The 14,760-nt window shown below is 39.4% G+C and overlaps 1 long non-coding RNA gene across 2 annotated transcripts; it reads right to left on the bottom strand.

Annotated features, from left to right (window-relative positions):
- Window positions 1-1,685: 1,685 nt before the first annotated feature.
- On the bottom strand, window positions 1,686-8,901 carry LOC142160197 (uncharacterized). 2 transcript variants are annotated; one of them, XR_012693096.1, is made up of 3 exons: window positions 8,488-8,901; window positions 4,945-5,042; window positions 1,686-1,757 (listed from the first exon to the last, which is right to left on the bottom strand). It is a non-coding gene; the product is annotated as an uncharacterized LOC142160197 (long non-coding RNA). The 2 variants fall into 2 exon arrangements; XR_012693095.1 differs by lacking the exon at window positions 1,686-1,757 and adding an exon at window positions 3,783-3,877.
- Window positions 8,902-14,760: the final 5,859 nt, after the last annotated feature.

The raw sequence follows: 14,760 nt of genomic DNA, 5'->3' as shown, positions 1-14,760 counted from the left end.
ATGTATTTAGAGGAAGAGTCAATGAAGGTGAGCCACTTGCACTGACTTTTTGAGGGAATGAAGACCCAGTGAAGGAATTTACAGAGAGGAACTGCAGGTAAAGCATCTAAGGGTAGACAGGACACTAACTGTCCGAAATGTGGTTCCCGTGATGGTGAATTCTGTCATCCGTTGTGGGACTTTATGGCAGTTCAGTTGGTTTGGGCTGATGTGTAGAGATGTATTTATGACACTGTACCAGCCCCCCTTTTAACCGCTCTGATCTATCTGCTTAATGTCTCATTATAGGATACCCAAAATAAAACCATTTACATATATATCTTTATTCTCCTGAGACTAGCAAAAGTCATAATAGTCCCTACATGGCTTGCTGCTGAATCCTCTGACTTCCAAAAATGGCGAGCACTCGTTGATGTTATGGGCCATGAACGCTGTATGTACACAGTTAGAAATGCCAGTCATAAGTTTTATCAGATACGGTTTCACTGGTATAACTCCAAGTATAGAACACATTCTGGAGACAGGAAAGTTTATGTGCCTCCTGAGTTGTATATCCACAGGCTTCTTTTTCTGGGTCCCTGGTTAGCATTGTCCTGTACATCCACCTGTTTATGTGTGAGCTATGTTATAATATGTACAGAATTTCTGTTTTATACGCTTGCCAGTTTATCCACTGACATGGTTATATATGTTTCAAATCTCTGTATTGAAAGAAATGCTATTATGTCAGCCCTCTCATTAGTTATTTTTTATATCCTATATTTAAGCATTTACCTAACCTATATTTTTAACTTGTATAACTATTTTATCATTTCATTATTATCAAAAATAGCATGCATCACAAGACCTATGTTACCTATACTATTCTACCATATGTCATGGACTGGTGGCCAGAGAATTAAGCATGCTCAACCTGGATATGAAGCACTCCCATTAAGTTGATAACATAATGGTCATAATGACTAAGGACAAAATGAAAGAAATCCCACCATATGATGTCAGAAACTACTGGCTTCTAGGAGCATACTGAGTGCAGAGATACACAGAAAAGGATTCCAATGGCTTGAGTCCAGGTGGAAAGCAGTAATTGAGACAGTAGACACAGGTCCAGTGTCAACGGAGAGTTACAATACTAGCCAAATAATTAGCATCAGGAGCAAGGTCAGAAGCCAAAGTTTATGTAAGGAATCAATAGCAGAAACCAATAGGAACAAGGTCAAAAACAGGACTAGGTCAATATCAACAAGCCAGGAACAAGCTAAAACAGGTAAATTAGGATATAGCTCAATAATTTGATGTGAAAAAAAGAGATTGAAGGTGTCAGATCATAGGTAAAACTTTTGTTTATAGGATGGTTTGGACCCAGTGCGCCATTCCAGACAATATAATACCAACTGTACAGGACCTACAGGCACCCAAGGCCAAAAAGTAGGCCCCACTGTTCATTGTTGTGGTGGAATTCTGGAAAGCTTTTATAGCCAATATAAGACTGACTTTAGCAGAGACCCAAACCCAAACTGCATTCATGGCAGCCAGGTAGGCCATCTTGCAACACCATGGTTTAGGGCTTGCTAAGACTGGAGCCATTTTTCATCAGGATATATTAGAATATGACAACGGGATGTTCTTGAGCTTGATGCTTCCTAATGAGGGTAAATGCCATTGAGTTTACTTATACACTTGTGGTCCAACCAACAGAGGCCCAGAGTGTCAGAGATGAAGGACCACTTGTTAAACCTGGCAGGAAAGAGATATTTCTGCAGGAGACATTAGAGACATTGCTAAATGGCTATTTGATAACTAGAAACAAAAGTCAATCTAATATACCATATTGCTAGTCATATTTGTCATATAAAGTGCACTGGGGAATGGGAAGTAACTTTAGTTGTGCATTTGGAACAACCAAGTACAGGTGATTACCTATCCCTCTTATTTCAGCAGCTAGTGCTTTAACATATGTTTTTTTTATTTTGAACTTCATTGTTAATTGTTTCATTCAACTTTTTTGATAACTTTTACAAGACAACTCTAAAACTGACCACCAGATTAGTGGAGCAAGATCAAAATATTTATTCCTCTGAAGGACACACTGATAGAACAGTTTTGTGCTAGTAAGATCTCTGGAAGCCAATAGGTGAATTATAGCTGCTACAGTTATACCCAGGAGGAGAACAGTTATGTAATTAATTTGCAGGGGCAGATATTATAGCACTACTATCTACAATACTACAATACTATCATCACTGATTAGCATAAAACTTCCTGGTGGTTCTAAAATATTTCCAGGGCTCCAATTTCTCTTGCGGGACTATATTATATTTGTGGGACCAATGCTTATGGTTGACTCCGAGAAAGATGGAATGGAGAAAGTTATATGGCACTAATTTTGCCAAGCGAGAGAGTGACTTCCAAAAGGCCCAAGTGGAAATTACAGATTAATGGTATCTGTAGGGCAGAAAGTGCTCAGAGCATGGCTTCCCTCATATGTGGGATATACCTTGTTAAAACCAAATTGACCTCATTTGTGCCCTAGTAACACAAGAATGGTAAAAATATCTCATGCAAATAATCTAAATCAGAAGAGAACAATTAAAATGTTGGTTGTATGACTATATAGGGGGATAGTTTAGTTGTCCGGCGCTCAGAAACAAACAATATATAAAAATCACTGTGTCAGCATATACATAAAGGAGAATTTTGTGCACAATATAGCTATATTATATATCTCCTGTAGGGGAGATGCCTTGACGCTGGCAGGTGAGCTTAACCCCGATATAGCTATATTGTGCACAAAATTCTCCTTTGTGTATAAGATGACGCAGTGATTTTTATATATTGTTTGTTTCTGAGCACTGGACAATATTTTTCTTTTATTTACACTTGCACATTGCTCTTGGCTGCCATCTTAAATGATTTTATTTACTTGTACACATTTCATTAATTTAAAGAAGCGCGCCTTTTTTTCTCTCACTATTGGATAGTTTAGTTGGCTTGGAAAGTTAAGAAAGAAAATCTTGGAAGGGTTACAGTGTTAGCTGTAATTTTAGAAGCCTCTATTATACATTATTTACAAACTGTATTACATGACAATCCCAGAGATTTCAATACTGATAAGCTATGAATGATCACCATTATTGAAGCAGTGTACATTTATTTATTTAACTTCCTCAACTCTCTCATGTTTCTCCGACTAGTGATTCTGTTTGTTCATCTATGTGTGTGTGTGTGTGTGTGTGTGTGTGTGTGTCTGTAGGTGCCTGTTTCCTTTGCATAAACTACTTCTCTAAGCAAGACACTCTTGTTCACAACTTTAATAAATATTATTAAAAAAAGACCTGTTTTCATCATATTTGGACCACAGCGCTGGCTGATGGTTTGAGATATGTGTATGTGGTGGTGGGTGGGTTAGAGTGCACCACCTATTTTTTTGCATTCAATTTACACACTGCACTGTTTTGTCTCATTAAAATTATAGGACAAGACCCATTCTCTGCCAGGTGTGAATTGATGCAGAAAGTAGAATGGGAATGGCTGTACATGCAAAGGACATCCCTGAAAAACAGCCATCTCCACCACTTTATCTCATTACTTTAATCACACTCCATAATGAAAACTCGTTTCTGCACCACTCTGCAATATGAGATACACGGATGCACTAGCGCACGGATGCACTAGCTCACGGATGCACTAGCGCACGGATGCACTAGCTCAGTACTTCATTAAGAATCATTCACTCTGTTCAAGTCCTTCCCTCTGCCTGCGCCAACTTCTGCTCCTCCACAACTGCCACCATCTTGCTTCAGAAATAAATACGTCCCAGGAGAAATTCTGCATTTGCGCTGCAGAGCTGCTGTGTTTTGCTTCATAAAAGGGCGTCCTGCAATTATTGCCAACTCAATATTTGCCAAAATATTGTAATGGTAAGGGGTAAGTTACTAGTAATTTTTTACCCACTATACATGCAAACAGCTTGAACATGAGCTCACTGACCAACTCCACAGATAGTATGAAACTTAATAGCACAAAAGACAGTATGTATTGTTGTATTCATATTATAGTATTAAAACTGAACAAAATAACAGGACAGGTAAAAAGACAAATGACAGACAACTTACCCCTTTTCAGGTTCCACCACTGTACAAGTGATTCCCATTTACATATATGTTTTGAAAACCCTTTATTGATGCATGTTTTTATATCTAGATTTTAATATAGCAGGCCTAATCTTAAACAATTCTTCATTAGATAAATAGCTCTGTATAGAGTTACAGTGTCCTCACTGTAGGCTTACTATGCTGCAGTCTAACATTGGCAATGGATCGTTTGTATCTAATGAAAATAGCAGAGTGCAAAATGATTCTGCTGCAACAATATCACAATTTCTCTTTTCATTTAATTACATTTATTTCTATACTCCGCAGTGCTGTACAATTGGGAACAATTACATGAATAACAGAAGATTGAGCATTAAATTACCCAGTAAGAGGGCACTGCCGCAAGCTTACACTCTATAGGAACATTATAATGTTGTGTGCAGCAACTGATCAATTCTGCCTCCCCATGGCAATATGCACTAATATCATATGCCACAGGTCCATTCAGGACACATTGAAAATTGCCTACAAAGGAGTTGCCTCTGCCCTGAGGCTGGTATTGTTCTTCTCGGCTAGTGAAGAGGGAAAATATGAAATCAAAGCGTTTTAAAACTTTAATCAAAATATTTCTCCCTTTTACAGTCCAAACATTTGATATTTCCTTTATTGACACTACTTCAAACTTAGCAAATATTCCTAACTGGCTCATATTTGTACAGATCCCCAATTAAATTAACTGCCTGAAGCATATCTGACGTCTGATGTGGTGGCTGTAGAGACGTACTGAAGTGTGAGTGGCTTACATCTCTTGGTCAGGTCTATAAAAGTAAGGAGTGTAATTAAGACTTACAGTATCCTTATCTCTCATCACCGTCTGCCAGGATGTTGGCGAAGAGCATTCTGCTGAGTGTTTCTCTCCTGTCTCTGATTACTGGAGGGAGATCACAGCTGTAAGTTATAGATGTGTAAGGTATTTAGTATCAGCCAGGTAAGAAACAATAGGGCAAATTACTTACATTGCATTTCAATGCAAAATGTGCACTTAAGAATAGCAACCAATCAGAGATTAAGCTGTCATTGGACAGATACAAAGATAATTGCTGTGATGGCGCAACTTTTGCTCCTAAATGCAATGTTAACAAATGAACACTAACAGACTCCATAAAGTAGATGGTATGAAATATATCTATAAATATATATATATTCATCACATGCATATATGTATTATACCTTACTCCTATTTGAGCACTAGCACACCTGGGGGCTAAATGTATCAAGCTGCAAATATTTCAGCAATTTAAAATCGCGAGAGATAACCAGAGATTTTAAGTGTAAAATCGCCATATGTATAAATCTGCGATTTTGACTTTCCAAAATCCAATCTCTGCCATTTGTTTCAATTTTAAAACAACTATCTCTCTCATGTTGTAGTCAATCTCGTCGGAGATTAACCACAAACTCGTCCGAGTTTCAACTGAAACTGAAACTCACCCGAGATTGAACAGAAATAAAAGTATGTTGCTTAAGCTATCTGGTGAATGTTAATATAACAGGAGGTACAATGGAAGTTGAAATAAAGCATGTTATTTGTTGTAGAGGGGCAAAAAGAATTATTAATTTTCTTACATGGGACAAAATATTTTAGGAATAATTTAGTGGGACCTATTTAATTAATGATTATATGTTAGGGATTTTATTTTTATTTTATTATATTACAGAGCTTAATCTTTTATCAGCAGTGGGGCATTATTTATATTTTTATGATGTGACAGCACTTAATATTTCCTGATGGGGACACCATTAAAAGTACATACTTGTGGCACTACAAGTGTCAGCATGCACATGAAAACTTGTATTGTCACAAGAATGTAGTTTAAATCATGTTCCCATCAGGAAATATTAACATCATGAGAAAAAAAAATATTGCCCCACTGGTAATTAGATAGTAAGCCAATATAATAAAATAAAAAAATACATTTATTCATTACAGAAATTTGCACCCATCATATGTAGACATTGATTTGCTCTTGGTAAGGGACATATTTTAAAGATACTTGTAAGTCAAAATAAGATGCATCTCAAGGGTAAGGGTTGCTTAATGTGCATCTAATGCCCCTTACAATACTATAATGTATTTGCACTTGAATGCCCCTTATCTGCCTTTTGAAGTGCTAGAGGCTGCAGGTGTTAGATACACGCATCGTAAAATAAGTGTGGAATTTGGGTATATGGGCGGTGCAACACATTTTACAAAATGTACAAAATTACAACATTCTGAAGCATTTACATCCAACTCTAAATTAAACAAATGCAAGTAGGTAAATGCATAGAGATATTGCACAGAAATGGCAGCCACCAATGCAGATGGCTAAGAATAGCCACAGGCACTTTACTCACTAGCAGCTGCAATAGTTATTCTGCTACCTTAAGTTTCAACTGTTCCCTACACTTCTTTTTTATCGGTAAAATTGGCCAGGCCCATTTTTACCTTCTGTTCCACTTCATTGCAATTCATTTTTTTGTGCCATGATCCCCTCAATGTACATGAGTATGTAATATGTTGGCGCTTTATAACTAAAAATAATAATATAGCGCATACTGTAGACTGATTAAGAAACATTACAGAAATGTGCTCAACTAATTTAAATTCAAACTCAGGCGAGTTTGCAAAATCGCAGCTTCATATATTTGGCGACTTGTATTGCTAGAGTAGCAAAACGTCAGGATTTGTACTGATTATAAGAATGGTGATTTTACATTAAATTACTGTTTAATACATCGGTGAGTTTAAACTCGCCCGAGAAAATCGCTGGAAATGCAAAATCGCAGCTTGATACATTTATCCACCTGGTTTTTATGTTTCGTTGTTTAGTTTTTGCTTTGTTACTTAAAGAGAAAGAAATATTGTCCATTTTCAAATGACATTTATCTACTGCTTTGTACATGCCCTCTTCCCAGTTTCACTAGATTTATTGTTTAACTGTTTAAATATATTCTTTTTAAAGCCATGTATTTACATCACCAGGCAGAGTTGTTTATGTATTTGTCTCATGATATGATACAGTTTTGCTGTGTTCTCTGCATTGGATACAATTGTATCCAGAGAGCCGCTTTGTATCATATCCCAGGACAACAAAAATAAACAACTTTTTCCTGATAATATTGTTACCTGGCTGAGAAACAAAGACAGAAGCCAGTGGGATAAAGCAGTGTAGTTAGCTAAAGTTGTAGGGGGGGTGGACAACATGAAATCGCCGTTTAATACATTAGTGAGTTTAAACTCGCCCGAGAAAATTGCTGGAAATGCAAAATCACATCTTGATACATTTACACCCTGATTTTTATGTTTCGTTGTCTAGTTTATGTTTTGTTTCTTAAAGAGAAAAAAAAACTTTCAAATGACATTTATCTACTGCTTTGTACATGCTCTCTTGCCAGTTTTACTAGATTTATTGTTTTAACTTTTTTCATTTACTCTGCACTTTCCAGCCATGTATTTATATCACCAGGCAGAGTTGCTTATGTATTTGTCTCATTATACGATACAGTTTTGCTGTGCTCTCTGCATTAGATGCAATTGTATCCAGAGAGCCGCTTTGTATCGTATCCCAGGACGACAAAAATAAACACCTTTTTCCTGATGATATTGTTACCTGGCTGAAAACCAAAGACAGAAGGCATCGGAATAATGCAGTGTAATTAGCAAAAGTTGTAGATGTGGGAAACAGGGGTTCACATAGTATCTACTGGCTCCCACACATGCTCAGCAGAGCAGTGCAGTCAATGTAGCGGATGGACAAGTATCACCAAGCCCCCCTCAGTGCCAGACCCCACAGCCATCGCACCCCCTGTGACAGCTGTAGATCTGTCTCTACCTGGGTATATACTATGGATTCTGACTGTAATCATAGTAATATCCATCAATGTTTGTAATAGAAAGTGTCCTCTTAATTTAAATACTGCTCAGATCATATATTTCTTACAATTGTCACTGTGTGTAGTATGAGGTGCACAGTTTAGGTAGTGATTCTCCTCCTCGGCCCTGGCTAGCTCCTGGTGTGGATGTAGATGACCAGAGGGCACATGCAGGTTATTTTTATAGAGTCTCTGTGAAGATGTTGGGACACAGGTGATGTGATGGGGTGCAGTGCAATCAGATGTCTCAATAATTTGGGCGCCAGACCCTCTCTATATTGCAGAATAAACTTACACTCCTTCATTCCAGCACATTCTTAAATGGTTGCACTGATAAAATAACTATGTACAGTTCCTATATACATCTCCTGCACAGTTCTTAAGGGCTACATGTACAGAATATTAATGGGGCAGTCACATCCAAAATGGTGGCTCTCTAGCTCACCCTCATTTGTCTCTCACAGCAGTGTTCACTCACCCTTCTTCTGTGGGGGTAATATCTCTCTCACGTCCTCTGCTGGGGTAATATCTCTCACCCCCCCCCCCCCCTCTGTGGGGGTAATATCTCTCTCCCCTCCCCTGTGGGGGTAATATCTCTCTCATGTCCTCTGTGGGGTAATATCTCCCTCCCGTCCTCTGTGGGGGTAATATCTCTCTCCCCTCCCCTGTGGGGGTAATATCTCTCACCCCTCCTCTGCTGGGGTAATATCTCTCACCCCTCCTCTGCAGGGGTATTATCTCTCTTCCATGCTTTGGGGGGGGGGGTATTATATATCAATTGGACGCTGACAGACACTCCCTGTGTGCTGCTACTTTCTATCATGGTGTCACTTTCTGAGGTAAATTATCCCTGTAATCTGCCCCACGTCACTAGTATTATGTCAGTGATGTTGTACTATGGCCCCTAGTGGCAGCAGGCGATGGACCAGCTCCCCAGATTATAAGGGAGGTCCCAGAACCTCCTCCCCTCTGTCCTGGGTCCCTGGCGCTCTGTCCTCTCCCTCTCTCTGCTGGTTCTGATCCCTTATATCAGCTTGATGTTGCTAAGCAACATTCCCAGTGTGTCTCCTCTGGGTCCTAGTGCCGGCCACACTCTCAGTCACTGGGAGGTGCAGACAACAACACTAGAGGGGGAGTTACATCCCCCCCCCTCCCATTAGCTGGGCACCCTAACCTAAACCCTAGTGGGGACTGCCTAGTTAATTATACTCACAAACACACCCGACTCACATATGCATTCACAGGAATGTAACACAAAACATTTCCACATATGTTTGCATGTAAAATCAGAAGTATACATCACATAATAACTTCGGCAGCATGAACATATAATACAGTTTACAATGTATAACCCTCCCCTCAATGGTTTTAAACATGTGAGTCAAAGATGTTCTCTGTTGTCTTTTTCAATGAACATGCAAATGTACCTTTATGCCAAAGCAAGGCAGTACTGCCCGTGCCTGACCATGTCTCCCCCCTCCTGGGTCCCCTCCAAACACAAAAATTTCCCCCAACTCAAATCTCAGCAACATAAGCAGTGGGTGGCATTGGGCCAGCGAGGTTGTTTTTCCTCCTTTCACTCCTCAGCACTAAGCTCCAATGGAGGCATTATCTCTCCAACATGGACAATCTGCTTTTCTGTGCTCCCCCCAGTCCTCAGGAAGGGCAATATACAGACGTCACATTCTGAGTATCTTTCTTCTCGCTTCCCACTCAGCTGGGTTAAGTGGCACTACAAGTCCCAGCAACGGGCACACTGCTGCTCCATATACTGTTTTGGAGAGAATTACCCCACAACAACTTGTGTCACCTCCCCCTTATCACCGTTGGCCTCTGTTGGGCACATAGAGACGGTCAGACATGGTGCCCCAAGGGTGTTGCCCCGGCTGGGCGGACTTCACTCATACCCTGTGTCCTGCAAGCACCAGCTCCATCTCTTGTGCTTGATCCCCAAGTTGGGTGCCATATTGTAGCCCCCGTCACTGTGTGTAGTATGAGCTGTACAGTTTAGGTCAGTGTTGCTAACCTGTGGCACTCCAGGTGTTGTGAAACTACAAGTCCCAGCATACCCTTATAGCAATAATTTTTTTTTTGGAACAAACACTTCTCTGGCGATTTTACATCAAATCGCTGTTTAATACATCGGTGAGTTTAAACTGGCCAGAGAAAATAGCTGGAAATGCAAAATCACAGCTTGATACATTTACCCCCTGGTTTTTATGTTTCGTTGTTTCGTTTTTTGTTTTTTTTCTTAAAGAGAAAAAAAAATGTCTACTTTTAAATGACATTCATCTACTGCTTTGTACATGCCCTCTTGCCAATTTTGCTAGATTTATTGTTTTAACTTTTTTCATTTATTCTGCACTTTCCAGCCATGTATTTATATCACCAGGCAGAGTTGCTTATGTATTTGTCTCATAATACGATACAGTTTTGCTGTGTTCTCTCCATTAGATGCATTTCTATCCAGAGAGCCGCTTTGTCTCATATCCCAGGACAACAAAAATAAACAACTTTTTCCTGATGATATTGTTACATGACTGAAAACCAAAGACAGAAGCCAGTGGAATAATGCAGTGTAGTTAGTTAAAGTTGTAAGCAGGGGTGTGGGGACTACAGGGGTTCACATAGTATGTACTGGACCCTACACATGCTCAGCAGAGCAGTGCAGTCAATGTAGCGGATGGACAAGTATCACCAAGCCCCCCTCAGTGCCAGACCCCATAGCCATCCCACCCCCTGTGACAGCTGTAGCTCAGTCTCTTCCTGGGTATATACTATGAATTCTGACTGTAATCATAGTAATATCTGATCAATGTTTGTTATAGAAAGTGTCCTCTTAATTTAAAACACTGTAGACAAATTCTGTTCTATGACAGACTGGAACAAGCTGAAGATGACAATGTATTAAATGTCCAATACCTAAATCACAGCTGCTGCCAAGTAAATAGTGCGGAGATCATATATTTCATACAATTGTCACTGTGTGTAGTATGAGCTGCACAGTTTATATTTAACAGTCGTCAACAGGACATGCTATAATCTTCCTAAGTCATGCTGGTCTATTACCTGGGATCATGTCCTGGTTCTCTGAGTTTAAAGTTTGCCAATCATTGTGCGGCTGAAGTAATACTCCCTCCGGACCCTCCTCTCGACACACTGTCCTATCGCTTATGTTTCACCCTGTTTGTCTACCTCTCCCCCTTAGATAGTAAGCTCTCATGACCAGAACCCTATCCCCTCGTGTCCTCCTCTTCTCATTACTTAAGCCACCAGCTCACCTGTGCCTTCCTTACTCTCCTCTACCAGTGGCTCTGATCCTGTATGCTGCACCCACACTCCTGGGTACAGGCTCAGATTATACTAACTTGCTCCTCCACCTCCAGTCACTGTAAGAGACAATTCCCCACCAAGCTCTTAATTTCCTGTTGGTTTGGCTATTGTTTTGCCTTTATTATAATTTCCTGTTTTGTCCTTCTATTATTTTACTGTATTCTCTATGTACGGCACTGCAAACGTTTTATAGCACCTTATAAATAAATGATAAAAATATTAATAATGATGATAATAATAATAATAATAATAATAATAATAATAATAATAAAAATAATAATAATGATATTCATAAGAATGCTAACCTATCACTTCACTAAGAACCAGTAACTTCACTGTAATAACCGTTTTATCATGCTGATCCGTGAGTAGAAAATCTTATACTATTCTGGGGGGTATATTTACTAAGCGGTGGTTCCGACGAACTGCTGATATTCGGCGATTTGCCATCATATTTTTAAAACGGCAATTTTATTAAAGACAAAACTCGATGGGCTTTGTCTTTAATAAAATTGCCATTTTAAAAAGTGATGGCAAAGCACCAAGAATCTGCAGTTCAACCCCATGGACTGGAGGTCTTAGAAGTATTGGCTAGTTCTGTCTCCAATATTCTTTCTATTTTTATTTCCAGCATTGGACAGATTAATCAGCACAATTTTTAATTGAAATTATCTGAGTTACCTCTAAAACAAACTCAATGTACTTTTGCTTCTTAGTTTTTCCAGTCCTGTGGAACCTCCCCCAGAAGATAAAGGAAAAAGGTAATTGGAGATTTTCTCTTTAGTTTCCTTGCCTGTTCTAGCCAACTCCACAACAATTATTTTATTTTGCAGCACAGTTCTGAATTTCTCAACTGTGTATAATAATATTTTGTTTTCTTTGACCTATTCTATTGGTATGTCGGACTGGGGTTTGCAGAGCCCACTAGTAAAGCCAATTTTAAGGACCCTTTATAATATTAACAATAATACATTTTATTCAACATGCAAACACAGACTATAATTTAGCTACTCTGTAGTGAAGGCAGAAAGCTGAACAAATAATAAAAAAAACACCAATAGATCTAATGTGTTAAAATGTATTCAACAATAAACATAGACTTATAGCCCTCTGCATTCACTATACAATACTATAGGTCCACTGTGGTCCACTTCCATTCATTCTTATGGTGGTTATCACAGAACACTCTTCCCTCCTACTAACTTGAAGTATCTTATAAGTTAGATAAACACTGATCCAAATTATGAGAAGTTCGATTAGTGGTTCAGAGATATCTAATGGAAATAAAGCTACTCTGTGATTATACTGTAGAAACAGAATCTAATTAGAAAAGCCCCTACCAAGGGTAATTGCACAGTACTTACCTGTTTGTATGGACATTTTAATAAAGGACATTAAGGGGCATTTTCCATCACTAGAAGGCTTGGTGAGACTTAAAAGGAGCTTCTATCTGAGCCCTCCTGTGCCTTAAGCAGACAAGATTGATCTACAGCATCCAATCAGCATTTACCTTTTATCTATTAACCCTTTGAGTATTAAGCACAAGAGGGACTCTTCCTCTGCATAACCCCCTAAAGTGCTAAGGAGAAGTCCAGCTATCCTCTGCATTGCAAGGGTTAACAAAAACCACAGATCACTTCCACCACGATCCTCTAATGCCAGAGGAGAGAAACCTTTCCCGCACTAGGAACGTGAGTGCATGAGCACACTGTCATCACAGCACGCACGTGCACACACAAGGTCTATAAATACTACTGAGAATAGCCAGGGAGAGGCCTCTATCTCCCAGTCCCTTGCCCTAGGAGAGCTGGGAATAACCTTGTTTGAAAGAGGGAATTCCTTTCTTTCAAGTGACAGTAACCCTGTGTATATTTTGCCTGCTAATTTTGATAAGCAAGCTATAAATTAATATGTGATGAGCCCAGGGGCGGATCCAGACTATTGCTATACCCCGGGCGATTTTAGGGGGGGTGATTTAGGCCCCGCCCCCTTTCTAATTTCTAAGGCTGCCGGCGGCTGCACAGCATGTGCAGGTCCGCTCGGCAGTGACAGTGTGCTGCCCGGCTGCTCTGATTGTGTTTAAAACACACTCAGAGCAGCCGGGCAGCACACTGTCACTGCTGAACGGACCTGCACAGTGTGCAGCCGCCAGCAGTAAGCCCCTGCTAGGGGGGGCGATCGCCCCGATCGCTCCCCCCTGGATCCGCCACTGGATGAGCCCAAAGTGCTCAGCACTGTGCTGGGGGTTAAGTGACAATGGAAGCAAATGTCTGATTGGTTGCTATGGTGAAGTGCAAAATTCTAGACCTCAATTAAAATTTAGTACATGAGTTCTAGTGTGGCCAGTTTGAATGCTGGTGTAGATTGTCGAGACATCTGTATTTCACCCTAAGGGGTGCCTTTGACAACAAATCACAACTTCTTACAAAACTGATAACTGTGTATATATTTTAGTTTTAGTTGCTATTTAATTTGACTGTGGAAGACATATTAAATTATTGTATACATTATACATTATTGTCACATACTGTACCAAATATTAGGCGAGTATGTACATTATAGAAGCCTGGACACACACAACCAATGGTAAACTAAGCCCCTCCCCAATCACTAGCCACACCTCTTCTGCACATACATTTTCTAGATTCTCTGGTCCAAGGCTGCCGAACCTTGAAAATATATTTTACTGACAGTTTTACAATATTATTGTAAACAATTACTAAAAGATAACATGTTTTACTGACACATTATTATACTAGATCACAATTTGCCCAGAACTGAACATAGGAACAACATCGCCATCAAAAAGGGGCTCAGGAATTAGGAGTAAGGTGCTCCCAGCTTTATATAAACTCAAAATGATATGGGTGACATTTCTAGATGAATTATTGAAGTATCAGAAGGGCGATCTGGTCTTACAGATCTCTACCTAACTCTCATTGATGGGTGAAATTTAGTCACAGAACAGATCATAATGACACGATGGGCTTGATTTACTAAGCTGCGGGTTTGAAAAAGTGGGGATGTTGCCTATAGCAACCAATCAGATTCTAGATGTCATTTTGTAGAAAGCACTAAATAAATGAAAGCTAGAATCTGATTAGTTGCTATAGGCAACATCCCCACTTAGTAAATCTAGCCCTATAACTTCCACATATAGACTCATGTCAGTTGACCTTTTTCATTCCCTCAATTTATTGTCCTTTTCCTGATATGTCACACTTGGACATATGCCTAATGTGTCTAAAGATATGAATTTGGCTCTGCCACTGATATATCCATAGTTGTCAACTGTCCCTATTTTCTAGGAAAATGTTAGTTTTCCTGGACATCTTTGTGCCTGGGAAAGTCCACCTTTATCAATATTGACAAAACAGTACAGTGAAATTAATTTTCTCCTTCAGCTTAGATGCAATTT

The sequence above is a fragment of the Mixophyes fleayi genome, chromosome 6 (assembly GCF_038048845.1).
Source record: "Mixophyes fleayi isolate aMixFle1 chromosome 6, aMixFle1.hap1, whole genome shotgun sequence".
Lineage (NCBI taxonomy): Eukaryota > Metazoa > Chordata > Amphibia > Anura > Limnodynastidae > Mixophyes > Mixophyes fleayi.
The sequence above is the reverse complement of the archived record's forward strand: the minus strand, read 5'-3'. Positions and strand labels throughout refer to the sequence as shown.